Here is a 14575-nt window from a genome sequence, read left to right as displayed (position 1 = left end):
CCCAGTATGCTGGCACTTCCTCCTCCATCCTCCACGAAATGTTAAAGGATAACAGATGTGACCCTGCAAAACTTCAACCAATTCAGCAAGTTCGCCGTGAAGTAAGTGGCCCTCCCCATAGCTTCGAGTGCAGCTTCTTGATCGACGACCTACTGTCCATTTCGGTTCCCTCTCTGGGGCCCTCTGTCCTTCCTGCTGGTCTGTAGCCTGGGTACTGTATTGATACTCTATCAATCAGGCAATACGTGGTTGCTTCTGATAGGAATTCAACCGCGAGTTGCTCCAGGGGAAAGGAACTGGTTTCGAGGTTAAGTGGTAGGCTCGGCGCTTCAAGGCTCTGGATACAGTAGGTCTGGGACGTATGATGTCTTTATTCAGTACTATGTGCTGTAGGTAGAAGAGGCCACTGATAATTCCAGGTGCTTAGCCCTCACCATCCTGGAGACGGGGTCACGAAGACGGAGCACCGGACAGGGGCCCCACCAGGCGTCCAAGAGCCTCGGTCGCTGCGGGAAACCAAGCATCGCCGGGAGGTGGCTTCTGTGGTCTTCCCAGTAGAGCCCACAGTGACGTGGGAATGTGGCAGCCGGTCTGGATGGTTCTGGGCTCCCATGCCCTGAAATGATAAGAATTCACTTTGAGAATTTGAATCAGCTGCATATTTGACCTTGAAACATGCCCAGGAACGGGCACAGTGTCCATCGGTAGAAAGACCTAGGCCTCAGGGTGAGAAACCAAGGTTTCAGCGGTGCTGCTGAATAAACGCAGGTGAGTAAACCAGCCGGAGACAACAGGCCCTGTGAGCCCAGGTTTGCACAGTGCGGTGCACACCGAGGCGAGGGGCCGTCCAGATGGGAGGCTCTGGGCTGGCCCTCCGAGCCGCCCTTGTACCACCCTTGTCCGGCCGCCCGGCAGCCTCACAAGCGTGAAGCACCTGCGGCCAGGACATGTGCTCATGGCTTATCTCCCAAGAGAAGCACCGCGCTGCCCTGGAAGCTCCCATCTAGGGAGAGAAGTGGGGCGTGGGTGCAGCCAGTGAGGCGCGCGGGGTGCCCAGGGCTGCCAGAGGAGGCCGGGGGGGTGGGCAGTGGGACTCTGCTTCATGGCCTCGACCTCAACAAGAGGGCCAATCCCTCTCCGGGGATTACCGCCCTTCACCGGGGCGACGCGGTAACGGGAGCATCTGATTGTTCTCCTTTGCCACCCGCTCTATGAAATCGTTCGTCCTCATTACTAAGTAACACCCAGGGCCCTTCCTGGGGTGACGTCGGAAGTGTTGTGGGAACCTAGCCCTCTGCTATAACCTCAGCTTCTGGTTTGAGCATCTTTAGAGGGTACCCCATTAAGGCACACCTCTCGTCTACCTGGGGCAGTTGCAGACATGGGCAAGGGGACGCTATACTTAGAGGACAAGCTACCACCATGCGATCGTGTCACCGTTTCACGTGCCATTGGACGTGGCCGCACACGGCAAGCTTCCCCAGCCTCAACCTGCAGGTGGGGCGCCACTGAGAAGGGACTGGAATAGACAGTCCATTACCCTGGACTTCGGTGCTTAGGGGAACGAGTGTTGTTTCATGTAATGAACGATGATGAACCCTTTCTGTCGTGACGGCGCTTGTCAGGACGCCGACCTGTCCTGCAACCTCCTTGTGAGCTCCTGTGGCCCTTGCTTCAAGGACGGAAGGGAACGCACAGGCCTTGCCTCAACGTAAGAAACGAGTTGGGTCTTTAGAGAACGTTCTCTGGAAAAACCAGCTGGCCAGCCAACGCAGAAGCAATAGTGGCTCTAGAAGTTTCCAAAAGAGAGGATCTCAAAGTGGCAACTGGTTTGGAAAGGAGAGCCAGGGGGCCTGTCCAGAGGTGCGTCCACACATGGAGCAGTGTCCTCCCTTAGCTGATCCGTGTTGGTGCGAATGTTGGGAGAGGAGCAAGACCCCGATTATCTTGGCTCTACCACTCTGTGTAAACCTGGACAAACCCACATAAATAAAGGGCAAAGACAGGTTCTCTCTCAGTTGACCAAATTCCTGGCTCCGGTCTCCCCTAGATATGAACCTCCCGGGGTCGCCCTGCGGGTATGGAGGGTGAGCAAGGCCAAGAGGGAAGGCCTGGAACCCTTGGACCAAAGGCCTGGGGCTCCCCTCGCCCCCCCCCCCGTGAGGGGCCCCCCACTGCCTGGGCCAGAGCCAGGAGCCAGCGAGGAGGGGCTTGGTCACTGACTCTGGAGACCCTGCAGGCCATCTCGGGGACGGATGGACGGGAGCCTAGAGAATCACATGCGTCTGGTTTGCGTGTGAAAGGAACCCAAGGCCCGGCCCAGCTCGGCTGCCTGGGAGGCGGCTTCACTGGGGGGACAGTGCCCTCTGCTGCTTGGCTAATGTTCCAGCCTCCAAACTAAGGAAAGGACCATCTCTGCAACTTGACGGACACAGGAAGGTCTGCGTAATAAGACGGGCCATCCTTAAAGTTGCCCTTTCCCACCCAAAACTGTGTTGTCACTTGTGTGCAAGAGTTTCCCCCTTTGCTCTGACCTCGCATAGATCCGGGCAGGACCCCGCAGGCCCCGTGGAGGGGACAGCGTGGCTCCTGTCAGTGGGGACTTGAGAGGCCGACAACTGAAGGAAGCTGGAAACCCTTCACTTTTAGGATTTAGCTTCTTATTTTCACTCAGTGGAGCTTCAGACACAGGCTCCCCTTCTGGGATCTGTGGAGGCGTCTGATTGAGTTTGGTTCACCTGAGCTGGCTTTTGGACGGCGCAGCCCTCAATAATTTCTGTGTAAGAAGGAAGGATTTAAAAAAACAACAAAAAACAAAAAACAAAAAAAAAAAAAAAAAAAAAGAAGGAAGGATTTACCCCTTCCTTCGACTTTTTTTTTTTTCACAAATCATTTATTTGTTACAGGTGGTCCTTTGCTTTGGGGATTTTTTTTTTCTTGTGGCAAGGAATTCCAAGTGGGCGAAGTTCTGCTAGAGGCTTTTTCTGTAAAGAGAACCACAACCCTCGCAGGCCCAAGATAAAGAGCCTAGTGTGAGATGCTGGCGACAAAACTAAACATGAAGCTGAAGTTCCACCCAGCTGAGTCTGCATCTGGTTGCCTCTTTCTTTTAAGATCAAACTGATAAAGGGGGAGACAGAGAAAGTAGCTGTTCTCGTTCACATCTTCCAGATACTCCTTCCTCTCTTGCTATTTGAGGCAGTGTTTGCAGTGACTCTCCTCTGTCCCCTCCTCCTATTTGTCTCGTTTGGGGGGGACCCCGGGGAGGTAAGGGGCAATCACGTCTGGGGCTAGGGCTGGGAGGCAGGGCTCTGGCACAAGAGGGCATGAGGGTGGCCTTCACACGGGCGAGGGCTGCGCTGGGTTTCGTGGGATGTACTGGGGGGGCTGATGAATTATGCCTACCCCCGAGGTTTGCTTTTTCCTTAAAAATCACGCTTTGCAGCTTCTCCTGGGAGAATTTCCAGAGACAGAAGACGTGTAGGCGCCTGTTAGCACAGCCGTGCCCACCGCTTGGCGGCTAGGTGCATCTGGCCCAGGGCCTGCCTCACCAGGTGGCACCACTGCTGTCCACCTTGGGGGTCCTAGGCCAAGCCCTGTCACCTCGTCGTGCTCAGCCACTCTGCTCCTTCTGACCATTGACTTTCCTCCCATCCCTTCCCAGCTCATTTCCCACAGTAGCCCAGGACCCCAAGGTCTGTGGCTCAGAGGTGCTGCACCTTCTAACATCTGCCCCCGCTTCCCTGCAGGGACTCCGACTGGCGACCTGGCTCAGAGCCACAGAAGGAATGGGTCTGCTCAGAAGGCAGATCCTGAAGCCCCCCTGCCCCCCCGGGACCTCAAATGTCCCACGAAGAAACTTAGAAGTAGGAGAAAGCATCCCTTCTTTCAATTAGATGAGGCCCCACATAGAGGCTCATGTCCTGGAACCAGAGCAGTTGGGACCTCAGTCCCCACTGAGCCTCCCAACTGGGCACCTTTGAGCAGTGAACAAACTGAACAACTGTTCCCACATGTCCTGGTACCAGCTAGCCTTGTTTATCATGACTTGCCCAAGGCATCTTTTCTTTTGTTCAGGTTATTTTCCTCGCTTTCTGGGAGGATGCCTGTCAGAGTCCTTCATCGGTGTCTTAGCTTCTTTAGGCAAACAGAACATCCTTGCCCTCCGCCTTCCGGAGCACAATTCTTTCACTCTTCACTCTTTCCGTTAGCCATATCTCCTGTATTTTCCGACTTCTTCAATTTGTTTTGGCCTTTAACTCTTCTGTATTCCTGTGACACTTATGCTTAGTATTGTAGGTCAACTGAGCACTTCTAGTTTCCTATGTGTATTTTCTCTTCTCTGCCAGTTGATATAGCCTTAAGAAGATTCCTCCTTAAATCACTCTCATTGTGATAAGCACACTGCAGGAGCTCAGTAAATATTTCATACTGAATTGAATGGATTTCATACATAGCTCTGGTCCTTAAAAGAGTGTCTGGGGACTTCTGCTTTGAGCATGATGGGCTTAACAGGGATTAGAGTTGCTAGATAAAATCCAAGAAACCCCATTAAATTTGTATTTTAAACATACTTATACTATAAGTATGGGTCATACATATACTAACAAGTATTGGCTGTTGATTTAACATTCAGATTTTACTGAAAGTCTTGCTTTGTTCCCCTAAATCTGGCAGCCCTTCCAGGGGTGGCTTTACCCTCCTACCTTAAAAACTTAAATTAAAAAATATATATATATGAACAATGGTTTTCAGGCATTGGCAAACAGAGACAGTGAGAGAGAATGATCTCTGAGAGAAGTAAAGAACTGGGCCTTCTCTCTGCCTTATCTCACTCTCTGGAGAGCGTTTCCATACTGTGGCACAGAAGGAGGGAGTGCAAACAGAGCCTGACAGTCTCCCAAGATGAGAAGACAGAGTCAAGAGTTTGGGGAGGCCGAGTGGACTAAGTTTCACAGGGCCGTGCACCAGAGAAGAGACTGTGGACCACTGCCCCCGATTCTGCTGAGTATTGATTAGTGCATGTGTACGAAGGAACTACCCAAAGTTAGGGGAATAAAACCACTAGAAAGGAGTGAGTAGAACTTCTAGAGCTCATGCAGAGCTAAGGATGGGATTTACTTTCAACAACCAGAGTGGAGAAAGCTTATTATCCATAAGGAAGGTAGAAATTGTCAAACTGGGTAAAAAAGACCCAATTATATGCTACCTGTGGGAAGCCCATGTCAAATATAAAATAAAGTTGAAGGTAAAATATTGGGAAAATGGCATACCATACTACCATGAATCAAAGAAAGCTGAAGTGGATATATAAATACAAAATAAAGTTGACTTCAGAGCAAAAAAATATTATCACGGTTAAAAAGTCATTTCATAATCATATAGGGAAAAATCATCAATTGGACAAAAGAATCCCAAGTGTTTATGCACCTACACATAAAGCCTCAAAATACATGAAACAAAAAGTAACTGAACTGGAGAAAAATTCAGAATTACAGCTGAAGATTTAAACATTCCTCTGATAATAATAATTGAATAAATAGGCTAAAAGTCTCAAGTGAAAGAAAAATCCTAACACTATTAGCCTATTTTACCGAATTAATATTGACAGAACACCACCCAGCAGCCACAGAGAACACATTCCTTTAAGTGCATCCTAAACATTAGCCAAGATAACCATATTCTGTGCCATAAAACAACTCAACAAATTTAAAGTGATTTAAATTATAAAATATATTTTCCAACCACAATGGAATTAAGTTAAAATAAATAAAAATATACCTAGAAAAATCTCCAAATAGTTGGATGCTAAATGACACACTTCTTTTTTTTTTTTTAAAGATTTTTATCTATTTATTTGAGAGAGAGAGAGTGAGCGAGCATGAGCCGGGTGGAGGGGTAGAGGGAGAAGCAGACTCCATGCAGGGAGTCCCACGTGGGGCTCGATCCCAGGACCTTAGGACCATGACCTGAGCCAAAGGCAGATGCTTAACCAACTGATCCACCCAGGCACACACTTCTAAAATAAAACAAAACAAAACCCATAAATCATAGAAGGAATCACAAGGGAAATCAGAAAAGATTTTGAAGAAAATGAATGAAAATTTAACTCTAATATATCAAAATTTGTGAGATACAGCTAAAGGGGAAAGATTTACATGCTTATATTAGAAGAATCAATGACCTAAGCTTCTATCTTAAGACGCATGAAAAAGAAAAGCAAATTGAAACCAAAGTTAGCAGAAGGAAATAATAAAGGCAAGAGCAAAAATCAATGACAGAGAAAGCAGAAAAATGATAGAGAAAATCAATGAAACCAAAAAGCTTGTTCTTTCGAAAGATCAATAAAATTGATCAACTTCTAGTCAGATTGTCCTGGAAAAAAGAAAGCCACAAATTACCAATATCAGGAAGGAGAGGGGTGACATTACTATATATTACAATTAAGGGAATAAAAAGAATATTGTTAACGAATTTATGCCTACAAATACAACTACTTAGATGAAATGGATAGCATATGTGCTGCTGAAGCCAGCCCTAGACAAAATGGATAAATTCTTTGTTTTTGTTGTTGTGTTTTTAAGATTTTATTTATTTATTCATAGAGACACAACTAGAGAGAGAGGCAGAGACACAGGCAGAGGGAGAAGCAGGGAACCTGACGTGCAGGGAGCCCTGACGCCTGACGTGGGACAGGATCCCAGGTCTCCAGGATCACGCCCTGTGCTGCAGGCGGCGCTAAACTGCTGCGCCACCGGGGCTGCCCTGGATAAATTCTTTGAATGATACAAACTGTCAAGCTCATTCAAGGGGAAATTGGTAACCAGAAGAGTTTTCTGTCTAATAAATTGAGTAGATCATCAAAGTCCTCATTGCAAGAAAAAATTGTAACTATGCATGAGGATGGATGTTAACTAGACTTACTGTGAAGATCATTTTACCAATATATACAAATATCAAGTCATTATGTTGTACACCTGAAACTAGTATAATGTTATATGTCAATTATACCTCAATAAGAAAAAAAAATTGGGTTTGTAAGGTAAAAATTTCCACTAAGAAAACTCCAGGCAGGGATAGCTTTATTAGTGAGTTCTTTCAAATTTAAGGGAGAAATAATACCAATTCTACACAGTCTTTTCTAGAAAATTGAAGAGGAAGAAACATTTAACATAGTCTGAGACCATTATTACTCTAATAAAATAAAACAGACATTACAAGAAAATAAAGCTACAGATCAATATCTCTCATAAAATAGTGCTTGAAAATCCTTTTAAAATAATAACAAATTAAATCTGGCAATATACACAAAGGAATACACATCACAACAAAATGAGGTTTATCCCAAGAATCTAAAACCAGTTTAACTTCGTAAAATCAATGTAATTAATCACATTACCAGACTAAAAAATATGGTCATATCAATGTAAAAAAAAATTCCAAAAAACAAGGAATAAAAGTGCACTTCCTTAACCTAATAAGGGGTATGTTTGAAAATTTTTGAGTTAACATATTTAATGGTAAGAGACTGAATGTCTTCCTCCCAAGATCGAGAACAAGGCACGGATATCTTCCCTCATCACTCCTATTCCGCATTGCACTGGAAGACCTAGGTAGTGTAATAAGACAAGAAAAAGAAATAAAGGGAAAATTGGAGAGGAAGAACTAAAAGAAGAAATACAAGTTTTCCAGAAATAAAACATTCACAGATAATATGGTGCATGCCGACAATTCCAAAGAATCTACAAAAACCCTCTGGAACTAATAGGGGAGTTTTGCAAGATCACAGGATACATTGTCAATATACAAAAGTTACTTGCAATGAACAACTGGAATTTGAAATTTTAAAAGACTATAAAAAGTAATTTGATATAACTCTAACAAAAATGTTTAGGATTTATATACAAAACATTAATGAAATACACCAAAGACCTCAGTAAGTGGAAAGATATACCACACCTCTTTTTGATTTGGTGTTCCTTTCTTTCATTACCTTCAATATGACCACAATAAAAACCAGACCAGTCATTCTGAAGCCTGAGGAGAAAGAGGAGATATCCAACAGAGAAAAAAACATAATTTAATATAGATAATTAAATATGGGTCATTAGAGTTCATCAGTAGAAATCTTTTACTAAGCTCCTTTATTCTTTGCAAGTTTTGTGCCATGTTTTCTTCTCTCTCCCATTCTCTCCTCCTCTTTAGCTCCCTTTATATCTTTTCTTTTTCCCTTCGTTTCTTTTCTCTGCTATCTGCTCCACATTCCCAATTTCTATCTATGCCTTTAAATGGAGCCCTTTATCCATTTTTGTTTTGTTTTGCTTTCTCTTACTACCTCAAACAGCTTAACCAAGGATTTTTTTTTTTTTCCTAAGCAAAGAGAGTCGAGAGGGGCGCCTGGGTGGCCCAGCCAGTTAAGCATGTCTCTGGCTCAGGAAATGATCCCAGTGCTCAGGCTCCCTATTCGGCAGGGAGTCTGCTTCTCCTCCTCCCTCTGGCTCCTCCCTGGCTTGCTCTCTCTTGCTCAGTCTCTCTCTCTCTCTCAAATAAATAAATGAAATCTTTAAAAAAATTTTGAGAGAGACAGAGGATAATCTCCTCTACCCTCTTCAACTTGGCATTTAGATAGAATTGATGTACATTACATCTTTATATTGACTTTATTTAAGCATTTATAAACCTATAAATGTTAGATATTATTATAATTATCAAAGGTAGTGGCAGTCCTAGTGAGAATGAAGTGCCTGGACAAGGCAAGTCAGCTGAAAGAGCCCTCCTCAGAAGGTGGTGAGGCATTCCATCAAAGAATGGATGTAATACAAAGAAAATGACATTTCGTTCTGATCCACTAAATATTCAATTCTGAGAGAGACCAATATATGAAAAAGTACATTAAATGGAAACAGAAGAAGAAACAGAAACACACTGGTAAAACAGTCACCTTTCACACACTATAAGCAGGATGCTGTAGAACCACATAATTTGCTAAATGGTTTGGAAATCTGTTGGCAAAGTGGCCACCATCCCGGCACATGCAGGACTGTTAAATGCATGGCTAACCGTCCATATAGCAAGGCAAATCTGGAGAATCAGAGTATACGCATCATCTTTGATTAATAGACTATCCAATGAGCCTCTCTATTTTGGAATCCGCGTTTGGATCCTTAAACTTACTTCTTCCGTAGCTCTTTGGGAAATTCATTGCGTTTCTTATATGAGTAGATAAGATTTTTAGTAAAGCCAATGATTACAAATGTTTCTGGAGCCAGACAGTCTGAGTTTGACTCCGGAACCTGCCCTTTACCTTCTGATTACCGTTGACCAGTCCCTCTAATAACCTCATTAAGCCTAATCTCTTTGTCTGTTAGAAATCAGAATGATCCTTAATGCTTTGGAGAATTGTGAGGAATTGGTAAAAACAATGCCTGTAAATCTCAGCACTCCATCTGGCATGCAGTTGGAGCTGAAAAAAGGCTGTTGGAATGTTGTGATTTATAAACTGCGGTGCTCCTGAGGTGGCAGTAGAGGGAGCACAGTCCTTGGAAACCGGTCCTGAGGATACAAGACAGGTCTTTAAAGCCCTTTGTAGACCTTGCCCCTGTTCTGCTGGAGCTTGAGGGACCTGCCTCCAGATGAGCTGAGACCCACACCACGCTGTCTTGTCCCAGTTACCCTCGCTGTCCTGCTCATTTGATACTAGCACAGGCTACCGTGGAGTTCAGCATGTCTGTACATGCGCGTTCTCTGGACCCAGCATCGGACTCTAACTCCCTCTAGTTTCTTAAGGACACATTAGAGAGGAAGCTTGGATGGGACGGGTAAGGTGCTTCCACAAACATGAAAATGAAAAAATGTTTACATTCTTCGCACAAGAATTGGGAGAAGGTGGAGCTTGCTCACAACCAATGTCAGGGAAAGTGATAGCCCCTTCCCTTCTCCTCCCCTTGACTCCCCCAAGACTCAGAGGCTGTAGAAAACCAAACAAGGGGTAGTGAAAGGGGAGGTGGGCGGGAGATGGGGTGACTGAGTGACAGGCACCGAGGGGGGCACTGGACGGGATGAGCACTGGGTGGTGTGCTATATGTTGGCAAATCCAGCACCAATACAAAAATATACAAAAAAAAAAAAAAAGAAAGAAAGAAAAAGCAGTCAAGAACTGACTGTATCGTCTCGGCTTCTGATGCACAGATGTGAACCTGCCTATCTCCCTTGACCCCTCTTCATCTCCATTTGGAAACCCATCCAGAGGATGAGGAGAGAAGGGGAGGAAAGTTATCCTAGTCACTTTCAAAGCCTCCCAACTTGGTTGTTATGATTCTATTAAGAGCAGCTCTTATCGAGTGTTATCTTAAGAGCTCTTATCGAGCTCTTATCTTATTCCTTACACTAGATTTTTGAATCTTCCCAGCAATTCTATGGCGGGATATACTATCCCCTTTTTTACAGAGTTTGGGTCTTAGAGAGGTTACATAGCTAGAAAGTGGCACAGTCAGGACTTTCCTGCAAGTCTATAATCTGATATTTCCCAGTTAAGGGGAGGCAAAAAAAATTAGAAATAGAGATTTAACTAGGGGAAATGGAGCATGGATTCTAGGGGGACAAGAATCTGCTGTGGTCTTTGAGCTTAGCAAACTGGGGCTTTCACTACAATGTGCTTTTCTTTGGTTTTATTTCTCTTCTCCTACTTCTCCAGTCCCCCCTCCCCCCACCTTTCTTCTTTGTCTTTGACTCTAAGGGACTGATGAAACCAGGGTCCATGTAGGGCCAAGAAATTGGGGACCTGGCTATTTAGACTTAACTCTGACAAAGAAAAGTGGACATAGAGATACCTGTTCTTAGAAGCCGGGCTCAGTTCATGAAACAGGACGGTAGACAGAGGTTTAAGGAAGATGCTTTAACCAAGAAAAAAAAAATGTTCATTTGAGGACAGATTCCCTCATGATATACCACTGGATGAACTGATGATGGTGGATAGGATACAGTAGACAGAGCAGAGGTTTCAAAAGTGTCTGCAGATTCCCAGGGGATAGTCGCCAAGACCTTTTTAAGGAAAGGCCATCTGTCTGTGAAAATAAAACTATTTTTATAATAATGTTTTGCTTTTTCACTCTATCGACATTTGCACTGATGGTACCAAAGCAATGGTGGGTAATGTTGGTGCCTCAGTGTGAACCAAGGCTGTGATGCCAAATTACTCTAAAAGTCATTGTACTTTTTTTAAGATTTTATTTGCTTATTCATAAGAGATACACAGAGAGAGAGACAGAGACACAGGCAGAGGGAGAAGCAGGCTCCCTGGGGGGAGCCTGATGTGGGACTCCATCCCAGGACCCTGGGGTCACGCCCTGAGCCAAAGGCAGACACTCAACCGCTGAGCTCCCCAGGTGCCCCTCGTTGTACTCTTTATCACCACACACTTAAAACTATTTAAATGCTAGTTTAACTTATAATGTTTTCAGTGAAGCTGGAAAATTAATTTTATTACGTTTTATATTAATGTCTCCATAATATTCTAGCATGAGAAGTACACACATTAAGGTGTGGTGATCGTCTCAAGAAAAGTCCTTGTGTGATTGTCACAGAACATCATCCTTACTCAGAAGAATGACTTAAACTGTGGTTATTCAGACTTGGGTATTTGGAAGACGTTTTCCTGAAAATGAACGGTTTGTGACTGTCACTTCAGGGAAAACACTTGACAATGTCTGTCTCCAATAATAAAATTGAAGTTTTCAAGCAAAAATTAGAATATGGAAAACTTGCATCCTCCCTCTGAGCTTAACAATTTCCAGTGCTTAAAAATACTTTTCTAATAAGATCAGTGGCGATATTAACTAATACGGTTTTCTGACTTGTACGATGAAGTGTGTGAGCATTTACAAGATCTGCATAATATAGTGGATTCATGTTTTCCAAATAACCAATGTATGATATTACAAAATTGTATGGGTAAAATTTCCATTTAAAATATAAGATGTGCCAACAGATTTTAATGTGAGTGTACATATAGAGCTTACTGCTGGAGTTTCACATTCCACAGTGCAACCAACCCTTAAAAAACTATCACTTGTTGAGTTTTGTTGTGGTATCAAAGAAGGATCATCTGAAAAGGCTATTAAAATGCTCCTCCTGGGACACCTGGGTGGCTCAGCAGTTGAGCGTCTGCCTTTGGCTCAGGCCATGACCCCGGGTCCTGGGATCGAGTCCCGCATGGAGCTCCTGCAGGGAGCCTGCTTCTCCCTCTGCCTGTGTCTCTCCCCTTCTCTCTCTGCATCTCTCATGAATAAATAAATAGTCTTTAAAAAAAATGCTCCTCCTTTTCCAATTACACATAGTGTGAGTCCGGTTTTCTTCAAATACTTCAACCAAAACAATATTTTGCAAAAGATAAAATGCAGAAGTCTGCTTCTGCAGATTAAGAATCCAACTGTCTTTTCCCAGCCCACACGTTAGAGATTTTTAAATGTAAATCCATGCCACTCATTCTAGTTTTTTAATTTTTTTAATTAAAAAAAAATTTTAAAGATTTTATTAAGTAATCTCCACATCCAAAGTGGGGTTGGAACTCATAACTCTGAGATCAAGAGTCACATGCTCTGCCAACTGAGCCAGCCAGGCACTCCCTTCCCTAACTTTTTTATATTAGAAATACACTTGTTTTTCATTCAAAAACATTTATTTTAACACATAATGGGTTTATGATGATAATTTTTAATAAATAATTTTTCCTCAGATTTAGGATTAACACAGTAAATATGAATTTGATGCAGAAGAGTAACACACAAAAATTTTTGGAGTTGTCAACAATTTTTAAGAGGATAAAGAGGTCAAGAGATCAGTTTGAAAGCTGCTGAGGGAGTCCTGAGGCGAGGTCCTTAAAAGGAAGAAGAGAACGGAATTGGCTTTGTAGAGCAGGCGCTCAACAGTTGAATATAATGATGGTAAAGACGCACAAAACCAGTATGACTAACACTGGAAGGCAGGAAGTGAAAAGTGCTAAATGAGTGGTCTAGATCTGCACTCACAGGGGAGCCACCGGCCGCAGGAGGCTCCTGAGCATTCAAAGCGCCCAGGCCAAATGGAGATTTCCTCAAAGTGCCAATTACGCACCAGACCTCAGAGATTTAGTTTGAAATACGGAATCCAAAGCATCTCATTAGCAACTTTGATATGGATTCTATGCTGAAATGTTAATATTTTGTATTATTGGATTATTTATAGCCTTGAAATTCATTTTGCCTGTTCTTGTTACCTTTTCCAACGTGGCTACTAGAAAACTTAAACATGTGGCTTGTATTTTATTTTTCTTGGGCAGCACTAGTTTGGATGGGAAGTGTGATGAGAATTCAGAGCAGGGAAAAGTTGCTGTGGGTTGGGGTCATCAGTGAAATCTTCACTAAGGATGAAAGGATTTAAAAAAGAAAAACAAGGCAAACCAAAAAACAGACTCTTCACTACAGAGGAGAAATAGAAGGTTACCAGAGGGGAGGTGGATGCGGGGATGGGTGAAATAGGGAAAGCGGATTAAGAGTACACCTATCTTGATGAGCCCTGGGTTGTTGACTTGTTGGACTTGTTGAATCACTATATTGCACACCCGAAGTTAATGTAATGCTGTATGTTAGCTACACTGGAATTAAAATTAAATTTATAAAAAGAGGGATAGGATTTCAGTAAGTAGACAGCTTGGGGAGGAAGCGGCAGTTGAAGGGAGCACCAATACTGAAACAGGAGAGGTTCTTCTAGGGAACAGAACAGACTCAACTGCCTTGGATCCTGGGCTCCAGGGTAGGGATGGGGGGAGGGGGAAGGGGTGCGAAGGGGAGATTCCCTGATAGGTTGGGACCAACTTGTACAGAATTTTGAGTGCCAAGAACTTAGACCTTTCAGGAGAGACTTGCCTCCCCAGAGGAAACCAGACTGTGCGCCTAGCTTATGGGATAACCCACATTAGGGACTTGCTGCAGGTGGGGACTGAGCAGCAGAGCCAGCAGCCACGACCAGGCCCACCTGGAGAGATGACCAGTATGCTTGGGGAGTTGACCCACTTACTCTGGTGATTCTGGTGCGCGTGGGAGGGAGAGGGGTGAATTTAAGCAGGTGATCAGATCACAGTGTCAGGAGGGAGAGGAGAACCCAGGAAGCACACCTGAGTGAGGGAGGCCCTTACCGGGGTACCTTGCTCTGACTCCTGTGTAAGCAAATGGGGCCATTCTTTCTGCCTCGGTCAGTCTGTCCTCCTTTATTTTGTCTTCATGTTCCTGAACATTAGTAGGATCGTGTGTGAGGAGTAGCCTCTAGCTCGGAGAAGAGGAAATATGTCAGATCACCGGGGAGGGAGGGCCAACATGTGGCCTCACCCAGGCTCAGAGACACCTGATGGAGTCACTCCGGGGGCTCCTCCGCACCGTCTGTCTCTCCAGGTACAGAAGAGGTGTTAGAACCAGAGCAGGCCAAGGCTCCCTCGGCCCGTGATTCTAGAAGAGGCCCGTGTCACAAAGGGAGAAAAGCATCCCGTGGCAACCAGGTGCGGGGCTCCGTGCAGGTGCAGGTGGTAGGAGGGCCCCGCAGGTAG

The 14575-nt window shown here is 44.5% G+C and overlaps 1 protein-coding gene across 1 annotated transcript in view; it reads left to right on the top strand.

The window, feature by feature from the left end:
• The first annotated feature begins 750 nt into the window (after positions 1-750).
• Positions 751-14575, top strand: part of STAT4 (signal transducer and activator of transcription 4) — a 113089-nt gene continuing 99264 nt past the window's right edge. Inside the window, exon 1 of the mRNA XM_041737044.1 lies at positions 751-768. The gene's annotated coding sequence lies outside the window, so the exon portion shown is untranslated. The remainder of the gene's footprint in view (positions 769-14575) is intronic.

This window comes from Vulpes lagopus, chromosome 22 (assembly GCF_018345385.1).
Source record: "Vulpes lagopus strain Blue_001 chromosome 22, ASM1834538v1, whole genome shotgun sequence".
NCBI classification, from domain to species: domain Eukaryota; kingdom Metazoa; phylum Chordata; class Mammalia; order Carnivora; family Canidae; genus Vulpes; species Vulpes lagopus.
The sequence above is the reverse complement of the archived record's forward strand: the minus strand, read 5'-3'. Positions and strand labels throughout refer to the sequence as shown.